The sequence below is a fragment of the Pan troglodytes genome, chromosome 4, assembly GCF_028858775.2.
Source record: "Pan troglodytes isolate AG18354 chromosome 4, NHGRI_mPanTro3-v2.0_pri, whole genome shotgun sequence".
Classification (NCBI taxonomy): domain Eukaryota; kingdom Metazoa; phylum Chordata; class Mammalia; order Primates; family Hominidae; genus Pan; species Pan troglodytes.
The window spans coordinates 80,797,446-80,809,894 of record NC_072402.2 but is presented as its reverse complement, the minus strand read 5'-3'; the positions used below and the strand labels follow the sequence as shown (position 1 = coordinate 80,809,894).

At 44.6% G+C, this 12,449-nt stretch overlaps 1 protein-coding gene across 11 annotated transcripts in view; it reads left to right on the top strand.

The window, feature by feature from the left end:
- PDZD2 (PDZ domain containing 2) overlaps positions 1 to 12,449 on the top strand; it is a 472,210-nt gene that overhangs the window by 329,283 nt on the left and 130,478 nt on the right. The gene's annotated exons all lie outside the window — the stretch shown is intronic.

Here is a 12,449-nt window from a genome sequence, read left to right as displayed (position 1 = left end):
TTAGAAGATACATCAGACATAATCTCTGAGATACGGTCTGCCCTCAGTTATCCCTGGGCGTTGATAGTAGCCTCTTCCAAGGCAAGGCTAAGGGCACTGCTATGTGTAGGAAAGCACAGGAATTGCCACGGGCAATGCACCTGGCAGGGCTGAAGACTTGGGGAGGAGGATGCCCTGGATTTTCTGTTTTTCAGCCCTGGGCAATCTTCAGCTCTGAAGGACAAGTCATAGCAAAGCCCCCTGTGATAGGAAATACATGTTTTTGGCTGGTCCAGGGGGCAGGGCACAGGGGAGGTTTGGAAGCTTATTAGCACATGAGCTGGGCCAAGAAAGTAGAGAGATTTGGACACAAATACATAGAGAAAGTAAAAAATAAAATGCAGTTGATATGATTGCATGGTAACATGAATATATTAGCATATACAACTGCTATAGACTGAATGGTCTCTCCACCTGGAATCGACATATTGAAATCTAATCCCCCATGCAAAAGTATTTGGAGGTGAGGCCTTGGGGAGGTGATTAGATCATGAGGGTGGTGCCTTCATGAATGGGATTAGTGCACTTATAAAAGAGACTTCAGTTCGTGACCAGCCTGGCCAACATGGTGAAACCCCATCTCTACTAAAAATACGAAAATCAGCCAGGCATGGTGGTGCATGTCTGTAATCCCATCTACTCGGGTGGTTGAGGTAGGGGAATGGCTTGAACCCGGGAGGCAGAGGTTGCAGTGAGCCGAGATTGCACCGCTGTGCTCCAGCCTGGGCGACAGAGTGAGACTCTGTCTCAAAAACAAAAAACAAGCTGGGCGCGGTGGCTCACGCCTATATTCCCAGCACTTTGGGAGGCTGAGGTGGGTGGATCTCCTGAGGTTGGGAATTCGAGGCCAGCCTGACCAACGTGGAGAAACCCTGTCTCTACTAAAAATACAAAATTAGCTAGGCATGGTGGCGCATGCCTGTAATCCCAGCTACTAGGGAGGTTGAGGCAGGAAAATTGCTTGAACCCAGGAGGCGGAGAGGTTGGGGTAAGCCGAGATTGCACCACTGCACTCTAACCTGGGCAACAAGAGCGAAATTCTGTCTCAAAAAACAACAACAACAACAACAACAACCAGACTCCAGAGAGCTCCTTTACTTCATCCACCATATGAAGACAAAACACAAAGGCGCCATCAGTGAAATGGGAAGTGGCCCTCACCAGACATCAAGTCTGCTGCACCTTGATCTTCAACTTTCAGCCTCCGGAACTGTGAGAAATAAATTTCCGTTGTTAATAAGCTACCCAGTCTACAGTAATTTGTTATAGCAGCCTGGATAGATAAAAACGAATACATATCAATACTATTACTTTAGCAGTGTTTGGAGCTTTTGTTAATGAGGAAAGACTTGGTTGCATGATGACAAAGTGGAGTTGATTTGTGACGTTGGAATGGTGGGAATAATGTGGAGAGGATGCTTTCTCCACTTAAGTGGGGTCACATGAGCAAGCTTTGGTGGTGGAAGGGGCCACCAGGGGATTCATGGCCTAAACTAGATGGAATGGTAGATACTCACTGGACTGATGTGAGGGGAAGGGATGTGTGAGATGCTAGCAGGACTATGAGATCTGTCTCTTCAGGGTAATGGGGCATGTTAGGAAAGTGAGAAGGAAAGTGAGAAAGATACCACCAAAAGGACATGTTCAGCCAGGCACAATGGCTCATGCCTGTAATCTCAGCACTTTGAGAGGCTGAGGTGGGCAGATCGCTTGAGCTCAGGAGTTGGAGACCAGCCTGGGCAACATGGTGAAACTCTGTCTCTACCAAAAATACAAAAAATTAGCTAGGCATAGTGGTGCACACCTGTAGTCCCAGCTACTCAGGAGGCTGAGGTGCGGGAATGGCTTGAGCCTGGGAGGCAGAGGTTGCAGTGAGCTGAGATTACACGACTGTACTCCAGGCTGGGTGACAGAGCAAGGCCCCCTCTCCAAAAAAAAAAAAAAAAAAAAAAAAGGACATGTTCTCACAAATTGAGATTTTGTAGGGGGTAAGTGGCTCTAGAGATAGAAAGTGGTGGCTGGGATTAGAATGGGCATTAACTGTAAAGTGGGCATGAGGGATCTTATTAGAGTGATGAAAATGTCCTAAACTGATTTATGGTGATGGTCACACAACTTGGTAAATTTCCTAAAAATCATTGAATTATACATTTGAAACAGATGAATTATATATGTTGGATATGCCTCAGTAAAGTCATCTTTTAAAGAGTCTCTTTTTTTGTTTTTAATGGATCTTTTCATGGACCAGCATTTTTTTGTGGTGCCGCCACTGTGCTGGTGCATGAGGGTGCACAGACTAAATAGTTTATTTATTTATTTATTTTTTGAGACGGAGTTTCGCTCTTGTTGCCCAGGCTGGAGTGCAGTGGTGTGATCTCGGCTCACCGCAACTTCCGCCTCCCGGGTTCAAGCAGTTCTCCTGCCCCAGCCTCCCGAGTAGCTGGGATTATAGGCACGCACCACCACCCCTGGCTAATTTTGTATTTTTAGTGGAGACAGGGTTTCTCCATGTTGAGGCTGGTCTCGAACTCCTGACCTCAGGTGATCCGCCCACCTCGGCCTCCCAAAGTGCTGGGATTACAGGCGTGAGCCACCGCGCCCGGCCCGACTAAATAGTTTTACAAAGGGCAAAAATAGGCAATTCTCAAGACAAATGACTACTAAGAATTTTGACCTCAGTAGTCATCACTGACTTGTGGATTTGAAGTAAAGTGAGGTAGCTTTTGGTTATTAGACTGGCAAGGATTATAAAGAGCGACAAGAGTGACAAGATTGTAAAGAGTCAGAAGAGCACAGTGGCTCCCGCTGGTAATCCCAGCACTTAGGGAAGCTAAGGTGAGCAGATCACTTGAGGTCAGGAATTCGAGACCAGCCTGGCCAACGTGAAGAAACCTTGTCTCTACTAAAAATACAAAAATTAACCGGGCATGATGGTGGGTGCCTGTAATCCCAGCTACTCCAAAGGCTGAGGCAGGAGAATTGCTTGAACCTGGGAGGTGGAGGATGCAGTGAGCCGATATCACGCCACTGCACTCCAGCCTGGGTGACAGAGCGAGACTCCACCTCAAAAATAAATAATTAAAAAAAAAGAGTGACAATATTCAGGAACACATGGGTTCTCTAAGACACCACTGATGGGATTCTAAGTTGTCACCCTCTTGCTAAAGGAAAGATTGGCAGTACATATGAAAGAATTTGAATGTGCTTATGATCCAGTAAGACCTTTGACCTAGGAAATCCCCCTAAAGGTATTTATCTTCAGGAGACTTCACCATCAACATGCTGAAACTTTGCACACTTTTATCTCCAGACCAGTCTGCTGCCCCCAAATCCATTCAGATATCCAGCTGCCTCACAACTACCACATGAGCACCTCAAACTCAAGGTGTCCAGAACTTCTGAATAGATCTATGCATTCAGAATAGGTCAGATAGACCCTTCCCCAGAAAGCTGCTCTACAGCCTCAGGTGATGACTGCTCACTCCATCCTTTCAGGTGCTCAGATACCTAGACACCACCTGTCTCAGTCCATTTGTGCTGCTATAACAAAAATACCACAGATTGGGTATTTCATAAAAACAGAAACTTATTTCTCACAGTTCTAGAGGCTGGGAAGCCCAAGATCAAGGCACCAGCAAGCTTGGTGTCTAGTAAGGGTGTGGGCTCTGCTTCCAAGATAGCACCTTGTTGCTCCATCCTCCAGAGGGGATAAATGCTGTGTCCTCTTACAGTAGGAAGAATGGAAGAGCAGAAAAGGCCTTGCTAGTTCTTCCAGTCCTTTTATTAGGTAGCTAATCCCATTCACGAGGCCTCTGGCCCCATGATATAATTACATCCTAAATGCCTCACCTCTTAATGCTATCACATTGGGATTTAAGTTCCAACACTGGGATTTTGGAGGGACACATACACTAAAACCATAGTACCATCTCGACTCCTCACATCCCATATCCAATCAAAAAGCAAAAGCTGTTGTCTCTAGCTTCATAATTGATGATGATTTTGGCCATTTCTTACCATTTTCACTGCTATTCTACAGTGAGCCACCTTTTCCCTCACTGGAATTCCTGTAGATGTTATTCTCTCTGGTCTCTGCTTCTAACCTTGCCCAGTCATAGTCTATTCCCAACACAGAAACAAAGGGGTCATATTAAAACATAATACATTTCACATTCGTCCTCTGCTCAAAACTCAGTGGCTCCCCAATTTGCACAAAGGTCTTTAACAACAGCCTAGAAGTCTTTGCATAAATGGGTCTCTGTTACCTCTCCTAACTTAACTCCTATTACTCCTCACTCACTACTTTTCAGCCACAAAGGCCTCCTTGCTGTTTCTCCAACACAGCAGGTATGATTCCAGTTTACCACTTTTACGCTGGCTGTTCCCTCTGTCTGGAACACTCTTCTCCCAGGTAGCTGCATGGCCAACTCTTTGCCTTCTTCAAGTCTTTATTCAATGTATTCTTCCCAGTGGGGCTACTCTAACTGCAGAATTTAAAATTTCAACCTGACTTCCAACCCTTTGCATGCTGGAACCTTTGTAGCCTGTTCAGTGTTTCGTTTAGGGTTTCACTCCCATTGCCCAGGCTGGAGTGCAATGGCGCAGTCTTGGTTCACTACAGCCTCTGCCTCCCAGGATCAAGCGATTCTCTAGCCTCAGCCTCCCAAGTAGCTAGGACCGGAGGTGCACACAACTGCACCTGCCTAATTTTTGTATTTTTTATAGACATGGGGTCTCACCATGTTGCCTAGGCTGATCTTGAACTCCTGAGTTCAAATGATCCACCCGCCTCAGTCTCCCCAAGTGCTGGGATTCCAGATGTGAGCCACAGCACCCAGCCTTTTCAGTGTTTTCTATTTCTTGTAGCCCATCTCACTTTCTAACACACCTTATAGATGGATGCTTACTTTAATAGGTGTATCATGTCTGTTTGCCCCACTAGATTGTAAGCTCCACAAAGACAGGAATCTTGGTTCACTTCTGTGTCCTCAAATGCCTATAACAGTGCCTAGCTTGTAGTAGTTATTCAATAACTATTTGAATGAATAATGAGTGAGTGAATTTGTAATGAACAACTAGTAATTTTATGAACAAAAATAGCATCATGTCAAGAGGAAGAAAAGTGAAATGAGTTCCTACATATGTGTTCTGATGCTCCTCAGTTCCCTGATGAGGTGAGACTGACTCAATCATGTACAGCAAAGTCTGACTCCCACCACTCCCTGTTGTACCACCCCTCTGGGAAAATGTGGCAAACCTCATCAAGATAAGTTGTGTGGTAGAGCTGTGTGGCTAGAGTTCTAATTTGATTGTGTATAGACTGCAGGTAAATCTTAGAGAATTATAAGGAACCTTGATCCACTCACAGTAATTTAATAAAGAAATGCAATCACTGGCAAATAGAAGCCTAGAGATTCTCTCTCTTTTTAGGGCCAGTATCTCTGCAGTACGTTTTATAAAATCAGTTCTCATCGTTGATCAAGAATTTTCTGCTTCATTTAGCTTCCGAGTTCCTATTTCCAACAGGTGTATGGGTACTGTAAAACGCTTTTATTGATTCATAAAGAAAGGAGGTGCATGAAAACCTTTGAGGAAACCAAATCTTCATGTAAGCTTACGTGATAGAAAGGCCATACTGTTATTCCCTTCCTGTGATGCTTTATGGGAGTTGAAATGTGCAGTGCATCATATTGGTGGAGTTACTTTGTTGTAAGAGTGTAAATTTAAGTCATTCATGATAGTTCGAGATGTGAACTTTCAAGATCAATATGAAAGTGAAACTTTGTTGCATGGAGATCAAAATAATTTTTTTCATTGATCATATCATTTAGCTGCTTTTTATCTGGTGTTTTCTGTAGTTCTCCCTCTTCGTACTCCTTAAATCTAGGAGCTCTTAGCAGTAAACAGAAAAAGAACTACCTCTGCTTCAGCACAGAGGGATATTGCAGCTAATGGTCCAGTGAGTGCCAAGAGGTGGAATTTAACCAGGGAAAGGTGGAGGATGGACACTTAATGCTGATTGACACAAATGTAGCTGCTGCCTTAGAAGCTGGTATCCTGAATTTAGTTAGAGTGTTATGCAATCATAGAGTAAAATATCTATCTCTTTCTTACTCCTCTTAATATAATTCTACCTCTGTTCTCTCTTAAAGAGAAGTTTATTTTCAGCTGGACTCAGTGACTCATGCCTGTAATCCCAGAACTTTGGGAGGCCGAGGCAGGAGAATCACTTGAGGCTAGGAGTTTGAGACCAGCCTGGGCAACATAGCAAGACCCCATTTCTATCATACAAAAAATAAACTAGCTGGGAGTGGTGGCCTGCGCCTATAGTCACAGCCACTTGGGAGGCTGAGGCAGGAGGATCACTTGAACCCAAGAGTTCAAGACTGCAATGAGGTTTGTTTTGTTTTGTTTCATTTTGTTTTGAGACAGAGTCTCACTCCATCACCCAGGCTGGAATGTAGTGGTGCCATCTTGGCTCTCTGCAATGTCCACTTCCAGGGCTCAAGCAATTCTCCTGTTTCAGCCTCCCAAGTAGCTGGGATTACAGGCACCCGCTACCACGCCCAGCTAATTTTTGTATTTTTAGTAGAGATGGGGTTTCACCATGTTGGCCGGGCTGGTCTCTAACTCCCGACCTCAGGTGATCTGCCCACCTTGGCCTCCAAAAGTGCTGGGATTACAGGCGTGAGCCACCGCACCCAGCTGGCTGCAGTGAGTTATGCTTGCAGCACTGCATTTCAGGCTGGGCGACAGAGTGAGATCTTGTCTCACAAAAAAGAAAAAAGAAAAAAAAATTTATTTTCAATATTGGTTTGAGTTTTAAGATGCGTATTGGTTTATATTAATCATTGGTATCAAGAATAGAATGTCATTGAGCTCCTTTTACAGGCTTAATGTTGGGGAAAAGACCAATTATAAACTGACTTATTTTGTGTATTTTCCCATTATACATCGAGAACTATGATTTTACTCGTAAGCTACCAAGCTAATGCACCAGAGTTTTATGGATGTCGGCAGAAGACAGACTCCTGGCTCAAAGATGAAAAACGTTCATTACTGACAGAAATAGCAGTATCCAGAGTATCAGCATATTTGCACTGGCTTCCTAAGCCCCAGTTCCTTCAGGGCAGTATGGACCTCTGTCTTGGTGTATAGATGAGTGTGACTTAAATTCCACTGCTAAACTATGTGGTGTCCGGGTGCAGTGGCTCACACCTGTAATGCCAGCACTTTGGGAGGCCAAGGCAGGAGGATTGCTTGAGCCTGGGAGGTTGAGGCTGCAGTGAGCCATGATCGTGCTACTGCATTCCAGGGACATAGTGAGACCCTGTCTCAGAAACAAACAATAAACTATGTAATGGTAACAAGATTTGGTAGCTGATAATTTGAATTGGGCATGAATGACTAATAATGTATCATTGGTCAGAAAAAAATCTCGAATAAATATTTACCCTAATTATTTCTTCACTCAGCATGTGTCTCCCAATTTAAATTTTGTGATAACAATAATTAAATGTACACATTTTGTAATGAAGAAGACATATTTGTTTATTTGTATTCTGTATTAGTTTTTCACACTGCTAATAAAGACACACCCGAGACTGGGTGATTTATAGAGGAAAGAAGTTTAATGGACTTACAGTTCCATGTGGCTGGGGAGGCCTCACAATCATGGTAGAAGGCAAATGAGGAGCAAAGTTACATCTTACATGGCAGCAGGCAAGAGAGCATGTGCAGGGGAATTCCCCTTTATAAAACCATCGGATCTCGTGAGACTTACTCACTCTCACGAGAACAGCACGGGAAACACCCACTGCTATGATTCAGTTACCTCCCACCAGGTCCCTCCCATGACATGTGGCAATTATGGGAGCTACAATTCAAGATGAGATTTGGGTGGGCACCCAGCCAAACCATATCATATTCCCTGCTCTAGATTCCAGATAAGGGAGAGGAGGGAGGCGGTGCTCAGCCCCAGCCGTTTATGCTGAGTAGAGGAGGTGAGAAGTAGTTGGTAGTGGCTTCCTCAGTCTCTTCCTTCAGAGAGCAGTTGGAATGCACTGTTGTAGTCACATCTACTCCTAGGCCTAGACTCTGACCTGTTTTCAAAGTCTCATATACCTAAGCCCTGGCTCACTCTCTCTCCCTTTCTTTATTAGCAAAGAAATCGATTATCTTCAGGAAAGGTATTATGAGCACACTGAAGATATCAGTCACTTTTTTTTTTTTTTTTTTTCAGACAAGGTCTTACTCTGTAACCAAGGGTGGAGTGAGGTGGCAGAGTCATGGCTCACTGCAGCCTTGACCTCCTAGGCTCAAGCGATCTTCCCGCCTCAGGCTCCCAAGTAGCTGGGACTACAGGTGTGCACCACCACACCTGTTAATTTTTTGTAGAGATGGAGTCTCACTATGCTGCTCAGGCTGGGATGTCAGCCAGTCTTACCAGACAATATTCAGCCAAAAAAATTCCACCTTGAGTCCCTTAAGGACAATTTGACTCTGTCTAGGGAGGCTTGTGGAATCTGTGAGGAAATTCAGTGTAGTAGGGAGGCGATACCTGAGAGAGAGTGCCCTTGGCAACCTGGGTCCCATCCCTCTTATGGAGCTGTCCAAACTTGCCCCCATTTCTCAGCTAGGACTTCCCTGGGAAATTAATCTGTATAGATTTAACACTTCCTCTCAACCAGTTGTTCTCTGGGAACCTGTAGATTTACAGCATCAGACAGTTCTCTGAGTTAATTAGGCTTAGCAGGTTTTCAAAAGACCACAAACAGCTTTGTAGCCTCCCATTACTTCTTAGGGGAGGGAAAATCCTGGGCACAAACAATTAATTGCTCTCCATCCATCCTGTGTGTCCAACAAGGTGACTATTAGCAGCTAGTACTGTCCTATAAACTCAGACCCTGTCATAATAACTCATCTGTAAACATCCCCTTGTGGTTGGTGTTTATTCTCCTGTTGTCTATGTAGGGACCTGACATACTCAGATGAAGTAAGAGTGCCTGCTTCGGTGAAAAGTCTTCAGAATTCTCTTGTGTTTATGTCATTGTAGTACAAGCCAGTGTCCAGTGGTGGTGATACAAGTTACTTTGTTTTTTTGTTTCTTTCTTTTTCTTTTTCTTTTTCTTTCTATTTTTTTTTTTTTTTTTTTTTTTTTTGTGGCAGAGTCTCCCTCGGTTGCCTAGGCTGGAGTGCCCTGGTGCCATCTCGGCTCACTGCAACCTCCGACTCCTGGGTTCAAGCGATTCTCCTGCCTCAGCCTCCTGAGTAGCTGGGATTACAGGCGCGTGCCACCACGCCCGGCTAATTTTTGTATTTTTAGTAGAGATGGGGTTTCAGCATGTTGGTCAGGCTGGTCTCGAACTCCTGACCCCATGATCCACCCGCCTTGGCCTCCTGAAGTGCTGGAATTACATGCGTGAGCCAACGCACCTGGCCATTTTTTTTTTTTTTTTTTAAAGTAGAGACAGCTTCCTGCCATGTTGCCCAGGCTGGTCTTGAACGCCTGGGCTCAAGCGACCCTCCTACCGTGGCCTCCAAAAGCTCTGAGATTACAGGTGTCAGCCACAGCGTCTGCCCCCAAGTTACTGTGAATTGCACACATAGACACCCATGGTTCAACTTGGCAGTACCCGCCATGGGTTCACACTATGTGCCAGGCATTAATAATTGATGGCTGAATGCCCAAGATGATTTTCAGAGGTACCTGGAAATTGTTTCTTCCAAAGGTTTTGGCAAAACAGTCAAATATCAAAACTATACAGCTGCCTCAAGCCCTCTTTTAATAGAATCCCGGCATAGATAAATTACGTAAGTCTTCAGCCTTCTGACATCTCCCTGTATTTGCCCCTCTCTTACCTATTTTCTTGTCTTTCTTGGTCTTTAAACTCCAGGCAGCTTTATTCCTCCAGCTTTTCTAAGCCCCCACCCTCACCCGCCAACCTCTTCCCGGGACTCCCACCCTTGGAGAGCCCAGACTCCAGAATTATGATAGAGCATCAAGGGACAGAGGAGTTGCTCAAAACTTTCTGCCTGGTGAGGTAAAGAACTGCAACTGGCCAGACGCAGTGCCTCGCTCCTGTAATTCCAGCACTTTGGGAGGCTGAGGCGGGCAGATCACTTGAGGCCAGGAGTTCGAGACCAGCCTGGCCAACGTGGCAAAACCCTGTCTCTACTGAAAATACAAAAAATTAGGCAGGCATGGTGGTGTGCACCCGTAATCCCAGCTACTTGGGAGGCTGAGGCAGGAGAATCACTTGAACCTGGGAGGTGGAGGCTGCAGTGAGCTGAAATCACACCACTGCACTCCAGCCTGGGCAACAGAGTGAGACTGTGTCTCTTAAAGAGAACTACAATAGATTTCAGAGGGAAAGTTCTAGGCTAAAACTCATGAACCTCATTTCTGGATACTGTGGTCTTTCCATTTGTCTTAAAGTCATCCTGCAAAGGTCAAAGTCAAATAAATCTTAATTGAATTAATAATTTTGCATGCCAGAGGAAAATTGCAAATTAAAAAAATATGTGATGGAGAAGTGTCTGAAAGACTAACCATACCTGTTTATGGAGAGGAAGCCTTCTGTTTTTCTAGAGGACATGATTGTATTACATTTCTTTCTCAAATACTGACTTCAGAGTTTACTGTAATGATTCTAATGCTGGGTAAGGATCCTACTGAACAGAAAAAGGGACTTGAATGTATGAAATAGTCAGAAGGGGTTGGAAAAGTTACATAAATCATTTAAATACACATGGATGGAGAATGCGGAGGCCTCATGTTGAAGGTGGTTTAAAGAATTCTAAGAATGGCCAGGCATGGTGGCTCACGCCTGTAATCCTAGAACTTTGGGAGGCCGAGGTGGGCGGATCACGAGGTCAGGAGATCGAGACCATCCTGGCTAACACGGTGAAACCCCGTCTCTACTAAAAGTACAATTAGCCAGGTGTGGTGGCAGGTGCCTGTAGTCCCAGCTATTCAGGAGGCTGAGGCAGGAGAATGGTGTGAACCCGGGAGGCGGAGTTGGCAGTGAGCCAAGATCACACCGCTGCCCTCTAGCCTGGGCGACAGAGCGAGACTCCATCTCAAAAAAAAAAAAAAAAGAATTCTAAGAAAATACCCCCCATTTAAAGTCTCTTTCTCACCAGCTTGCTGCAGCATCCGTAATTCATTCATTGCCCTTTGTCTGCAGGAAGACCTTAGAAAATTCAGTGTCCAGGAAGGAATAAAATAACCTGTCATACAGTTCCTTTAAGGTGACACGGTCTTATTTATTGCCAGGAAGCTGGAGAGGACAGGGAGATGGTGCTGAACTCAAGATAAACTCCTCTTGGCTTTGTCATTTTGCCAAGAATGGACCCTGCAGAAGAAGTAAAATACTGTCTCAGTCACAGGCACCTTCCAAGGTTCTTGGAACTTCCATGAGAGTACAGGGGAGAAAGATATCTAAGTTCTTATACTCTGAATCAATAGGCCAGACTTTTTGGTACTGAAAAGGTCTCTGCATACCACTCATCGTGCTGTTTAGAGATTTAACGTATTTAATAAAAAGTAGATTCCCAAAAAGCAATTTTAAATGAACTTTGTCTCCAAGCTAAATCTTTTTCAGGATGATCGTAAATGTTTCAGAGGCCTAAGACAACTTGGAGATAAAATGAATATTTCTGGCCAAGAGTGGTAGCTCACGCCTGTAATCCCAGCACTTTGGGAGCCTGAGGTGGGTGGATCACCTGAGGTCAGGAGTTCCAGACCAGCCTGGCCAACATGGTGAAACCCCATCTCTACTAAGATACAAAAAAATTAGCCGGGCATGGTGGTGGGCACCTGTAATTCTAGCTACTCGGGAGGGTGAGGCAGGAGAACCCCTTGAACCCAGGAGTTGGAGGTTGCAATGAGCTGAGATTATGCCACTGCACTCCAGCCTGGGCAACAGAGTGAGACTCTGTCTCAAAAAAAAAAAAAAAATTCATTTTTTCCGGGTTTATGTTTTGTGCTGTGCACCAGATCAATACTGTTGGGATGACTTGCTCCTCTTATCCCCAGAATTCTTCCTGGGAAACTAGTGTTCACAATTATTAGAATGTGAAAACAAATGAGATGATCCATTTTAACACCCTCACTTTACAGATGAGGAAACTAAAGTGCAGGGTTGACCATGACTTAAAGAGAATTGCACAGTGGACAGAGTATAGGCTTTGGAATCAGGCAGGTTTGGATCTGCTGGTCAGTAGTGATGTGAACTTGGGCAAGCTGATTGATATTTCCAAGCTGCAGTTTCATCTTCTGTTAAGACCGTTCTTAGGTAAATAGTGTCTATGAGGCACCTACTCAAAGAATGAACTCAAAATTTGCCCATAATAATACTGTATTCACTATGAACACAAAATTTGCCCAATAATACTATGTTCACTGT